This window comes from Mustela nigripes, chromosome 15 (assembly GCF_022355385.1).
Source record: "Mustela nigripes isolate SB6536 chromosome 15, MUSNIG.SB6536, whole genome shotgun sequence".
Lineage (NCBI taxonomy): Eukaryota > Metazoa > Chordata > Mammalia > Carnivora > Mustelidae > Mustela > Mustela nigripes.
This window is the reverse complement of record NC_081571.1, coordinates 51,026,137-51,039,400: the sequence shown is the minus strand read 5'-3', so window position 1 is coordinate 51,039,400 and position 13,264 is coordinate 51,026,137.

Genomic DNA, 13,264 nt, shown 5'->3' with positions numbered 1-13,264 from the left:
AAAGATAAGAGCAGAAATCAATGAAATAGAAACCAAAAGAACAGTGGAACAAATCAATGAAACTAGGAGCTGGTTCATTGAAAGAATTAATAAGATTTATAAACCCCTGGCCAGACTTATTTAAAAGGGGGGGGGGGGATAGAGAGAGAGAGAGAGAGAAAGGACCCACATTAGTAAAATCATGATGAAAGAGATCACAACCAAAATCAAAGAAACACAAACAATTATAAGAAGATATTATGAGCAAATATACACCAGCAAATTTGACAATCTGGAAGAAATGGATGCATTCCTAGAGTCATATAAACAACCAAAACGGAACCAAGAAGAAATAGAAAACGTGAGCAGACCCATAACCAGTAAGGAGATTGAAGCAGTCATCAAAAATCTCCCAACAAACAAAAGCCCAGGGGGCAGACGGCTTCCCAGGGGAATTCTACCAAACATTTAAAGAAGAATTAATTCCTATTCTCCTGAAACTGTTCCAAAAAGTAGAAATGGAAGGAAAACTTCCAAACTCATTTTATGAGGCCAGCATGACCTTGATCCCAAAACCAGACAAAGACCCCATCAAAAAAGAGAATTACAGACCAATATCCTTGATGAACACAGATGCAAAAATTCTCACCAAAATACTAGCCAATAGGAGCCAACAGTACATTAAAAGAGTTATTCACCATGACCAAGTGGGATTTATTCCTGGGCTGCAAGTTTGGTTCAACTTGCAAATCAACCAATATGATATAATACATTAATAAAAGAAAGCACAAGAACCATATGATACTCTCAATAGATGCTGAAAAAGCATTTGACAAAGTACAGCATCCCTTCCTGATCAAAACTCTTAAAAGTGTAGGGATAGAGGGCACATACCTCAATATTTTCAAAGCCATCTATGAAAAACCCACAGCGAATATTATTCTTAATGGGGAAAAACTGAGAGCTTTCCCCCCAAGGTCAAGAACATGGCAGGGCTGTTCACCATCACCACTGCTATTCAGCATAGTACTAGAAGTCCTAGCCTCAGCAATCAGACAACAAAAACAAATAAAAGGCATCTGAATCAGCAAAGAAGAAGTCAAATTCTCACTCTTTGCAGATGACATGATACTTTATGTGGAAAACCCAAAGACCCCACTCCAAAACTGCTAGAACTCATACAGGAATTCAATAAAGTGTCAGGATATCAAATTAATGCACAGAAATCAGTTGCATTTCTATATGCCAACAGCAAGACAGATGAAAGAGAAATAAACAGTCGATCCCATTTTCAATTGTACCCAAAACCATAAGATACCTAGGAATAAACCTAACCAAAGAGGCAAAGAATCTGCACTCAGAAAACTATAAAGTATTCATGAAAGAAATGGAGGAAGACACAAAACAATGAAAAAACATTCCATGCTCATAGATTGGAAGAACAAATATTGTGAAAACATCTAGGCTACCTAAAGCAATCTATGTGTTTAATGTAATCCCTATCAAAATACCATCCATGTTTTTCAAATAAATGGAACAAATAATTCTAAAATTAATATGGAACCAGAGAAGACCCCAAATAGTCAGAAGAATGTTGAAAAAAGAAAACCAAATTTGGCAGCATCACAATTCCAGACTTCAAGCTCTATTACAAAGCTGTAATCATCAAGACAGGATGGTACTGGCACAAAAACAGACACATAGATTAATGTAACAGAATATAGAGCCCAGAAATAGACCCTCAACTCTATGGTCAACTAATCTTCAGCAAAGTAGTAAAGAATGTCCAGTGGAAAAAAAAAGACAGTCTCTTCAACATATGGTATTGGGAAAATTGGACAGCCACATGCAGAAAAGTGAAACTGGACCACTTCCTTACACCACACAGAAAAATAAGACTCAAAATGGATAAAAGACCTCAATGTGAGAAAGGAATCCATCAAAATTCTTGAGGAGAACACAGGCTGCAACCTCTTCAACCTCAGCCACAGCAACTTCTTCCTAGAAATATTGCCAAGGAAATAGGCAAGGGAAGCAAGGACAAAAATGAACTATTGGGATTTCATCAAGATCAAAAGCTTTTGCACAGCAAAGGAAACACAGTCGACAAAACCAAAAGACAACTGACAGAATGGGAGAAGATATTCACAAATGACATATAAGATAAAGGGCTAGTACCCAAAATCTATAAAGGACTGCTCAAACTCAACACCAAAAGAACAAATAATCCAATCAAGAAATGGGCAGAGAATATGAACCAACATTTCTGCAAAGAAAACATCCAGATGGCCAAAAGACACATGAAAAAGTGCTCCACATCATTCAGCATTAGGGAAATACAAATCAAAACCACAATGAGATACCACCTCACACCAGTCAGAATGGCTAAAATTAACAAGTCAGAAAACTACAGATGCTGGTGAGGATGTGGAGAAAGGGGAACCTTCCTACACTGTTGGTGGGAATGCAAGCTGGTGCAGCCACTCTGGAAAACAGCATGGAGTTTCCTCAGAAAGTTGAAAATAGAGCTACACTACCACCCAACAATCGCACTACTGGGTGTTTACCCTAAAGATACAAATGTCGTGATCTGAAGGGGCACATGCACCTGAGTGTTTATAGCAACAATGTCCACAACAGCCAAACTATGGAAAGAACCTAGATGTTCATCAACAGATGAATGGATAAAGATGATGGGGTATATATATGTTCAATGGAATACTATGCAGCCATCAAACGAAATGCAATCTTGCCATTTGCAATGACGTGGATGGAACTAGAGGGTATTATGCTGAGTGAAATAAGTCAATCAGAGAAAGGCGATCATCATATAATCTCCCTGATATGAGAAATCTGAGAGGCATGTGGGGGTTTGAAGGGTAGGGAAGGAAAAAAATGAAACAAGATGGGGTCGAGAGGGAGACAAACCGTAAGAGACTCTTAATCTCACAAAACAAACAGGATTGCAGGGGGAGGGTTGTAGGGAGAGGGTGGTGAGAAAGCTATGCAGAGAACCTAGATGTTCATCAACAGATGAATGGATAAAGAAGACATGAGACACACACACACACACACACACATATACACCCACAATGGAATGCTATGCAGCGATCAAAAAACCCTGAAATCTTGCCATTGGCAATGACATGGATGGAACTAGAGGGTATTATGCTCAGCAAAATAAGTCAATCAGAGAAAGACAATTATATGATCTCTCTGATATGAGGAATTTGAGAGGCAAGGTGGGAGGTTGTGGGAGGTAGGGAGGGAAAAAATAATGCAACAGGATGGGATCAGGAGGGAGACAAACCATAAGAGCCTCTTAATCTCATGAAACAAACTGAGGGTTGCTGGGAGGGGAGTAGGGGTAGGATGGCTGGGTTACAGACATTGGGGAGGGTATGTGCTATGGTCAGTGGTTTGAAATGTGTAAGCCTGATGAGTCACAGACCTGTACTCCTGGGGCAAATAATATATTATATGTTAATTAAAAAAAGAAATGGGCTAGTACTTTGTCTAACTTTATCTCATTTTTCTATTACTTTTTTAATATTTTCCCAAAAATCATTTATCTGTTAATATTTTACTTTTCTTATTTGTATCATATGTTTCAGAAATAGCAGTCCACAATTGGCTGGAAATTTTGAAAACTGGTCCTTCATCACAGATAATTTGACAAGCATTGGTCTGAAGTCCATCTCCTTTTGCCTGCTTTTGCACATTCTCAGGCCCAGAATGGACGCATGTGAAGAAAAGTTAAAAACACTTTTGTGAGCTACGTTAATTTCACTGTGAAAAAAGTCAAATGACATGGAAAAATTATGCTGGCATATGCAGAAAACAAAGCACATTACAGGACACAATAACCTTGAATTTGCAAAATGGACTTACAAATGGCTGAATATGGAGGATGGCTATCTCTAGCACAGATTACCAGGTGAGTATCTGAAGAATAAATGGTGGAGCATTTCTTTTCTTTTTTCATCTTAACTCTATTTTCCACTATGGACATGTAATATTTTGTAATGTAAAAATTTAATGCATAGTATTACTTTTTGACGGGAAGCTTATTGTAAGGGAGAGTTAAGACCATGTTTGTCTTTGCCTTCATGGATTCTTCAGTTTAGATTGATGGATAATAATTAACTTTTCTATAAATGAAAGGACTAATACTTGTTTAAAATAATACTTGCTCAAAATAATAATAAAAAAATAAAATACTTGTTTAGAGATCAATTTTAAGTTGTTTTAATCCAAAAGAGTATTTTCATATTTTTTACAAATAAAATATCTGAAAAACTTGCAACTGAACTTCTCCTTCAGGATCATAGTATTCACTGTACACAGGCAAATTCTAAATAATTAAGTAGTATAAATAATGAAAACACTACAGAGAGGGTCTATACTTACGAGTGACAATGCTATCAGTCAAATTTTCATAATAACTAACATTTCACTGTGGGCTGTGTGCAAATGATTGGAACATAACATTTATGTCTGAAATAAAACTCTTCAATTGTTTCTTTCAGAAAAAAAAAAGAGAGAGAGAGAGAGAGGCTGGAGAAAGAAACCATCTAATTTTAATGTAACACTAAATCCAAAGGCAGTACAGCTGTTTGGTTTTGGTTGTTTGGCTCAGCTGTTTTATTCTGAGAAAAGCACAGCTGCCTTTTGATGTTGTCTGTTATTCAAGACTGTTCTTTAGGGGAGTTAAATGTATGAGAGCTCATAGAGCCCTCGTGGGTTCAGTTTCCGCTCTTGCTACACTGCCATTTCTTGGTGTCGTTCTTTAGGTTTCAACATTGGTTAATGCAAGTTCCTTCCCTTATACCCTGCCTTTCCCTCCAGCATTTTGGTCTTAAGAGCAGCACTGTTGGTGGAAGGATGAATTAGTACTTTTTTTTTTTTTTGAAGGACAATTTTTGAGAGCCTATTCAGATTTAAAATGACCTATCAAGATGATATGAAGAAATTATTTAATTTTGAAGTATGAGAAAGGTGTTGTGGTTCTGTTTATTTAAAAAGGAATAACCTCTAAGTCATGCATACTGAAATAGTCATAAATGAAATTATATGTCTGAGGTTTGCTTTAAGATAATCAAAAGGGATCATTCCCTCCAGGAGAGAGAGGACAAGGAAAAACGTAGGAGTATAAATAAATTAAAGTTGTCTGTGAATTGATGCTTGTGAAAGCTACATAAAAGGTTCAGTGAGTGTTCATTATACTGTTCTCTCTATTTTCACATTTGTTTTCAAGTTTCCATAATCAAAATATTTCTTTAATGACCAGTTAAAACAACATAAATGCTTGTATCACCCAAACCCTCAGTTCTTCCTCTAGAGATCTGTCGTACAGAAACAGTCATCCACATGCACACATTTAGGTAGAAAGATGTCTCCTATGGCACTGTTTGGAATAACCAATAATTGGAAACCACTTTGTATTTTTATGACCTCCTCTCCAAACTTAGAGCTAGCTAATATAAAGGTAATGTTTAAAAAAAAAAAAAAAGATTTGTAAGGATTCTGAATGACATTCTGAAGAGGAAATCCCATAGAATGGAAGTCTGGCAGTTCATTGAGTAATAGCTACCCAACACAATGCCAAGCCCCTAAAAGGGGAGTAAATCATCTACTGGAAAATCTTATGGAAAACCATGCCAACAATCCTGATGACTCAGAGCAAGAGAGTGCTGACAAACACAGGGTGATGTCACCATTTCCTGCCTCAGGAAGTCTCTCAGAGTGGGAGGAGAGGCCTGTGGCAGGTAGACAAGATCAAAGGCCTGGGAACATCCCCCACTTTCCCTTTATTCTTGCTTCCCTTTTAGGTATAATCTCAAGGAATGTGCTTGTCATTCTGTTCCTACAGTGACTTGTATTATTTGGCTTGGATGAAGTTTTTTCAAGTCAGTGGACGAAACATTCCCTTGAGGCCCATACAAGCGCGGGGGTCTGTTCCTATACATGGCAGCTCTGATCCTCCTCCACTGCTCTTCCAAGGCACAGTCAGGATCTGCACTTCCCTCACTGAGCAGATTAATCCACTGATCAGGGCTCACCTGGAGACCCAGGCATGACCCCTGGAATGGACTCTTGCCCTACAGGGAGATTGGGAAGCTCTCTAGATGAGCTGAAAGTCACTTCCATATCTAGTTTCCCTAACTCCTTGACTCTGATGGCTGCCCTGTACTAAGAGTTGGTCTCCTGACTCTTGAGACAAGTATGCTATTGTGGAAAGAGTCAAGGAGTTGAAATCAGAACACCCAGCTCTGTCTCTTACTAGCTATGATTCCATGCAGAAAAACAGGTCAGTTGACCTTCAGGGGCATTAATGTAAATATAAATTAAATATAAAGTTGTATCATAATAATAAGCACATTGCAGGATTACAGTAAGGTAAGGTAATATGTGTTAAAGAACTTGGGACAGTATCCTGGCACATGGTACATGTTGATTTATGTCTGACAAAGTGCCTGGTTTTCAACACGCTCTTTGGTTGTAACCACTGAATTTACAAGACTGTCTCTGCTCACCCGAGCCCAGATTCATTTTGACCACAACTGTCCAAAAATTGGCCCCTTCTCATGTCAACAAATCTCAGTTCTCTTGGTCACTGGTATTGTGTTATCTCTTTTCTTTCACTCCAGGTCAACGAGTAGATCCTTTGCTTTGCATCTGTGTAATTACATCGGCTATCTGGAGCTGTTTTGTTTATTTGTTTCCCCTAAAAATAAGGAACAAACAGCTCCAAAAATGAACTCACTTAACTTAAAAAAAAAGTCTGTAGTTTGTTATTCCATTAACATTTTAGGTTTCGGGTCCATCATTTTACTATTTGTTTTCTTTTGTGTTCCCACTGGGTTTTGTTGTGCTATTGTTCCTCTCTTCCTACTTTCCTGCCTTCTTTTAATTTTTTTAATGTAATTTAAATTTTTCAAAGATTTATTTATTTTAGAGACAGTGTGTGCACATGTGAGCAGGGGTAGGGTTAGCAGGAGATGGGGAGAGAGCATCCCCAGCAGACTCCTTGCTGAGCACGGAGACCAAGGTGGGGCTCCATCCCGGGACCCTGAGGTTGCGATCTGAACCAAAATCAAGATTCAGGCACTCAACCAACCAAACCATCCATGCACCCCTCCTGTCTCCTTTTTAATTAAACATACATACAAGAAAATTATACATAAGAAAATTTTAGAATTCTAGTTTATTTATCTATTGGCTTTTTGCTATACCTCTTGGTATTTTCTTACTGGTTATTCTAGGGATTACAATATACATCTCTAACTTTTCATGGTCTAGAATTACTATTATACCACATGTAAAATGCAGAAACTTTGCAACCTTATGAGTCTATTTACTATGTAAATCTGGGGTTTTTTTTTTGCCTTTTGCTATATTTGTCAAGTATATTACATCTATGTCACAAGCCCCACAAGACAGTGTGATCATTTTTGCTTTAAAATTTAATAGTTATAGGGCGCCTGGGTGGCTCAGTGGGTTAAGCCGCTGCCTTCGGCTCAGGTCATGATCTCAGAGTCCTGGGATCGAGTCCCGCATCAGGCTCTCTGCTCAGCGGAGAGCCTGCTTCCCTCTCTCTCTCTGCCTGCCTCTCCATCTACTTGTGATTTCTCTCTGTCAAATAAATAAATAAAATCTAAAAAAAAAAAAATTTAATAGTTATAAATATATATGCTTTATATATATATGTATATATAAATACAAATACATAACTTTTAAATATAATAAATAACACTTACAAAATTTAAGGGATTCCTGGGTGGCTCAGTCAGTTAAGCATCTGCCTTCAGCTCAGGCCATGATCCCAGGGTCCTGGGATCCAGCCCCCCATCAGGTTCCCTCATCAGTGCAGTCCATTCTCCCTCTCCCTCTCCCCCTCCCTCTGCCTCTCCCCGTGTTTGTGCTCTCTCTCTCTCTCTCTCTCTCTGTCAAATAAATAAATAAAATCTTTTAAAAATAAAAATTTAAAAATAAACACTTAGGGGCACCTGGGTGGCTCAGTTGGTTAAGCGTCTGCCTTCGGCTCAGGTCATGATCCCGGGGTCCTGGGATCAAGCCCCACATCGGGCTCCCTGCTCAATGGGGAGCCTGCTTCTCCCTCTCCCACTGCCCCTGCTTGTGCACCTTCTTTCTGTCAAATAAATCTTTGGGGAAAAAAATAATAAAATAAACACTTAGAAATTTTAAACAAATCAGCAGGAAAAAATAACATTTGTAAATTATCGCTAATTTTCTCAAAGGAAAATATTCTTAGTAAACTGCCTAGAAGACCTAAATAATTTACACCTAACATATTATTGTATTCAGTTCTTTCTTATTATCCCCAAGTATCTGACTTTATTTCTAATTTTTAGTCTTTTAGACAGAACTTATCTGATGCCATTCCAGGATCACAAGCAGTTTGAAAAAAACAAAACATTAAACAAAATCTCCTCCATTTGTTTCATTTTTGGCCAAAACATTAGCATTGCCAGTATTTTACAATAATCACATTGTCAAGGCAAGAAACTTAACACATCTTTCAATGACTAAATACCCCACATTCTGATAGGTAAGCCTCATCTTTGAAGTTCTATTGGCCCTTTCAATTTTATAATAATCTGCTCATTTGGTAGACATTTTTACAATGGCCAAAACCAGCCTTCAAGACATCCAAAGTGTTTCTCTAATAATGCTACAGTTGTACACATAGCCAATTAAAGCTTCTATTTATTCTTCTGTAGAATCTTCCCCCACCCCCCATTACAATGATGCCATGTGTCATTTGGCACTGCAATCCTCTAAGCTCTCTGGTTTTCCACCACTTCCTGTGAGTCCTGTGAAAGGAAGAATAAGGAAAGTTGCCATCGGACCTCACCATTCACCCAAGGGAGTGTGAGTGTGAGTCCATTCAGAATCTAGAAGCAATTCCAACACCAAGAAGCCTTGGTGACATGTCCAACAAAAGCTGGAAAGCCTTTCGTGTTTGACAGAAAATTATCACGGTAGTTTTAGAAAGGGTTTTGATTGGTGTGTGTCATTTTTAGGAGAGAGAGGAGGAAAAACTTTTCTCTGGAGAATAAAGAAATGATAATTTTCTGGCCCAGGAATGCACACAGGTCTTAGTCCTTGTCATCCTCAGACATTCTAAGATAGGTATTCTACCTCAGGTAGAATAAGGTATTCTAAGGGTAGGAGGAGATATAGCCTGTCCCCTTCACTCCTGACAGCATTAGGAAATAAAACAAAGACAGATAAAATACAGTCCCCCAAGATTTCAGAATATTGTCATGGTTTTGTTGCTGTGAAAGTCATTTCTTTATTTTAAGTTTAAGGTTTGAAGAGTGTTTTTAAATAAAAGGTTGGTTTGTTTGTTTTTTTTCTGTTCAATCGAGCACGCTTTTCTTTAAAAGTGAAGTTCCGTAACCCTCAGCCACATAGAAAGCTAGCAGCATTTATTGTCATGCTTTCATTTTGATGTCTCTGCAGGTAGATATAAAACAAGATACTCATCTAATTCACAGTGGTACAGTGGTGATTAATCATTGATTATTTTCAGAGTTCTGACTTCTTTGGTACAAATTTTCTATGTAAACATAGAGTGTATTATTCTCTTTGCTCATTTTAGGGTGAAAGAGGAATAAATATCCCCTCATAATTTTTTATCTTTGTATCTGCCAAGCGCCTAAGTAATTGATCTACCTAACAAGGTAAGTTCATTTGTATCTAAAAGATTTCAAAGATGGCCTTGAGTCCTATTATGTAGATCCCCAGCATATCCATTATTCAGCAGAGCAATATGTCAAACACTGCAATTTGTAATATTCAAACTTTAAAATGCTCTTATACTGATTCAATACATTTCCTACTGTAACATAGAACAGTGCTCTTTAATAATAATTTAAATAATAATTTAATAATCATAATAATTTTATTCTTCCCTGTGCCTTTTTTTTTTCAAGATAACATCTTCCTTTTCATCTCTGTGCTGTATAAACATTACACCCCGATATTAGTTCCTCAATGCAGACTACTTTGAACCAGTTTATGTAATAGAGAAACCTTCAAATATTGCTATCCTTAACTCCCTCTAAACTACACTTCTTCAGTTTTCTTTTGTGTTGTATGCTGAACTTCATGTTAGAAACTGAGCCTCCTTTCATAAAAACTACCAAAGGTGGGCTTGATGCTCGGGGGCAAAGAGTCAGTCACTCAAAATTATCCAGCAGTTTCCAAAGAACTGTGGGGTCTGAGTTTAATTCTTTCTTAAAAGCTTAAGAAAGCTCCTCCTCTGCTCCTATTTATTTTGATCAAAATTATGGACAAATATTATCCTAAACATTCAATACTTGTACATGTATTTTTTATGAAAAAGCAATAATCCCACCTTCCTTCCTTCTGCCATTCCCCCATCCCTAGAGGCATCCACATTCAACCATTTTAGCTGATCTTCAGTGTTTACTTTGCTATTTGTACATAATATGTGTACACGTGCCATGTCCTCAGCCAAACGACTTTTGGCTTCACATGGAATTAATAATTGTGTGTGGGGGGGGGGAGTTTTTGTTTGGTCACCTATATACAGATGTCTAATTAAAATCCCAAATCTGTATCAGTTCTTCTATAAACTTCTGCCGTAAAAGAGAGACTGTAACTACTTTAGCCTTTGTGGATCACATATGGTATCTGTTACGTATTTTCCCCCCAACCCTTTAAAAATGTAAAAAAAACCCAAAAAACCCCAAAACACAAAAAACTCTTTATAGCTCATAGGGAGGAAAAAGAACCCAAACAAACAATCAGATCTGAGGTTAGATTTGGACTTCAGGCTGTAGTTCGCTACTTCATGGCCTAAATCTCCTTGGAAGGCATTCAGGTGCATATCAGATATTCTATTTAGCTCCATAATCTTGGTGAAGATTCTTCAGAGACTTTTTCATTTGGTTTAATCTGGCTGGTTGCCCTCTTTGCCTCGTATACAGCTGTGATCCTTTGCTCTTCTCTCACCTCATCCTTGTCTGTGTAGGATCCCATCCCCATTACCCCCATTACCTCTCTTTCTTGGTTTACTCCCTCATTTTGGTGAAGACCTTCTGAGTGATTAAAAAAAAAAAGTAAAATTTTTCAGATTTTACATATCAAAAAAAATCTCGTTTTTTAAAAAAGATTTATTTATTTATTTTAGAGGAAGAAAGCACGAGAGGGAGGGACAGAGGCAAGGGAGAGAGCAGCTCAAGCAGACTCCACACTGAGTGCAGAGCCCCATGGGGGGCTTGATTGTACGATACTGAGATCATGACCTGAGCCAAAACCAAGAGTGGGATGCTTAACTGACTGTGCCACCCAGTCACCCCCAAATAATATCTTATTCTTTCCTCACTCTTAATTAGTAGTGTAGCTGGGTATAAAAATCCTAGACTAAAAATAATTTCTGGGGCTACCTGGCTGGCTCAGTCAGTGGAGTATACAGCTCTTGATCTCTGGGTTGTGGGTTAGAACCTCCTGCTGGGTGCAGATGACTTAAAAAAAAAAAATTATCTTCAGGGGAGTCTGGGTGGCTCAGTGGGTTAAAGCCTCTGCCTTCAACTCAGGTCATGATCCCAGTGTACTGGGATCGAGCCCCACATCAGGCTCTCTGCTCAGCAGGGAGCCTGCTTCCCCTCTTTCTCTGCCTGCCTCTCTTCCTACTTGTGATCTCTGTCAAATAAATAAATAAAATCTTTTTAAAAAAATTATCTTCAGAATTCTAAAGGAATTTCTCTACTGCCTTCCAGAGTCCAGTGTCACTGATACAAAGTCTGAAGCAGTTCAGTTTCCTTTTTATATGACTTTTTTCCCCCCCTTGTTTGGGAGTTTTAGGAACTTTTGGTCCCAGGGTTTAAAGTTTCATACTGATGTGGACCTATTTATGCTGGTGTTAGGGCATCTCAAAAGACTTGCACTCCTGAAATTCATGTCTTTTAGTTGTAAGGAATTTTCTTGAATTTTTTTTAAATTTCTATTCTTATCTCCATTTTTTCTATTCTTTCTGTGACTTCTGTTTAGATAATAAGCCTCTTAGATTTTAACTCTAATTTACTGGTCTTTTTTTTTTTTTTTTTTTTTTTGGACCGGTCTTCTTTTACATCTCTCTGTTCAAGTTTGTTTCTCTCCTTCCTGCTCTCATATGTCCTATTTCCAGTTTTTGTCCTCTGCATGTTATTTAGAACATCCTGTTTCTTAGTGCTAGTATCTTATGTCCACGAGGCTATTAATACTAGCTCTTTTTAAATATTTCACCCACTTTACATTGCAAAGATGCCCTTCTCTGTTTTATCTCTATCTTTCCCATTAGATGGCTTCCTCAGATACCTGGTAATTCTTGGTTGTCTGTTAATATTTAATAGTGACGGACCAAAGATTGGAAATTCTGAGCCATTTGTGTGAAGCTAATCATCTGTGGGTTTCTTTGGGTGATCTGACTGAGCCATTTTATTGGAGAACTTGGGATTTTCAGTATTATTTTGATTCTTCTTCCTGGGCTGGCCCATTCTGAAGACTCTATCCCACCTGGAGTATAAAGGCCCTTTCTCCAGAATCCTGGGAACCAAATGAAGAGGAGAACAGGAAAAGGTTCCAGCAACCAGTCTGCATATTCATTCGATTCTCTCATTTTCTGTCTGGCATTCCTGCCCTCAGCTGGGCCTGTCGTCCACTAATTAAGAGACTTGTCTTTATTTTCTCCAGTGAATAAGCACATAAACCTCCATTCTTCTGCTGGAGTAGAGACTAACTGGTTATTTCCAATTCACAGTGTATGTTAGAGTGAGGTGTAGGGGGAGAGACCAAGGAATTAATGGCTTCTTAAGCAAATTTTTCACAATTGTAATTTAACTTCATTTCCAGGAGTACTCAATGCTATGAATTCCTGAGATCTTTTGGGATTTTTATGAAGGTTAGAATTGAGTTAGCTCCTGGTTCTCTCCACTACTTTTAAGATTTAGCTTTTTGGGGCACCTTTGTGGCACAGTTGGTTAGGCATCCAACTCAGTTTCAGCTCAGGTCATGATCTCAGGGACGTGAGATCGAGCCCTGTGCCAGGCTCCTTGTGCTCAGCACCTGGGTGGCTCAGTGGGTTAAGCCTCTGCCTTCGGCTCAGGTCATGATCTCAGGGTCCTGGGATCGAGCCCCACATTGGGCTCTCTGCTTGGCAAGGAGCCTGCTTCCTCCCCTCTCTGCCTACTTATAATCTCTCTGTTAAAAAAATGAAATCTTTTAAAAAAAAATTTTAGCTTTTTCACTCCTG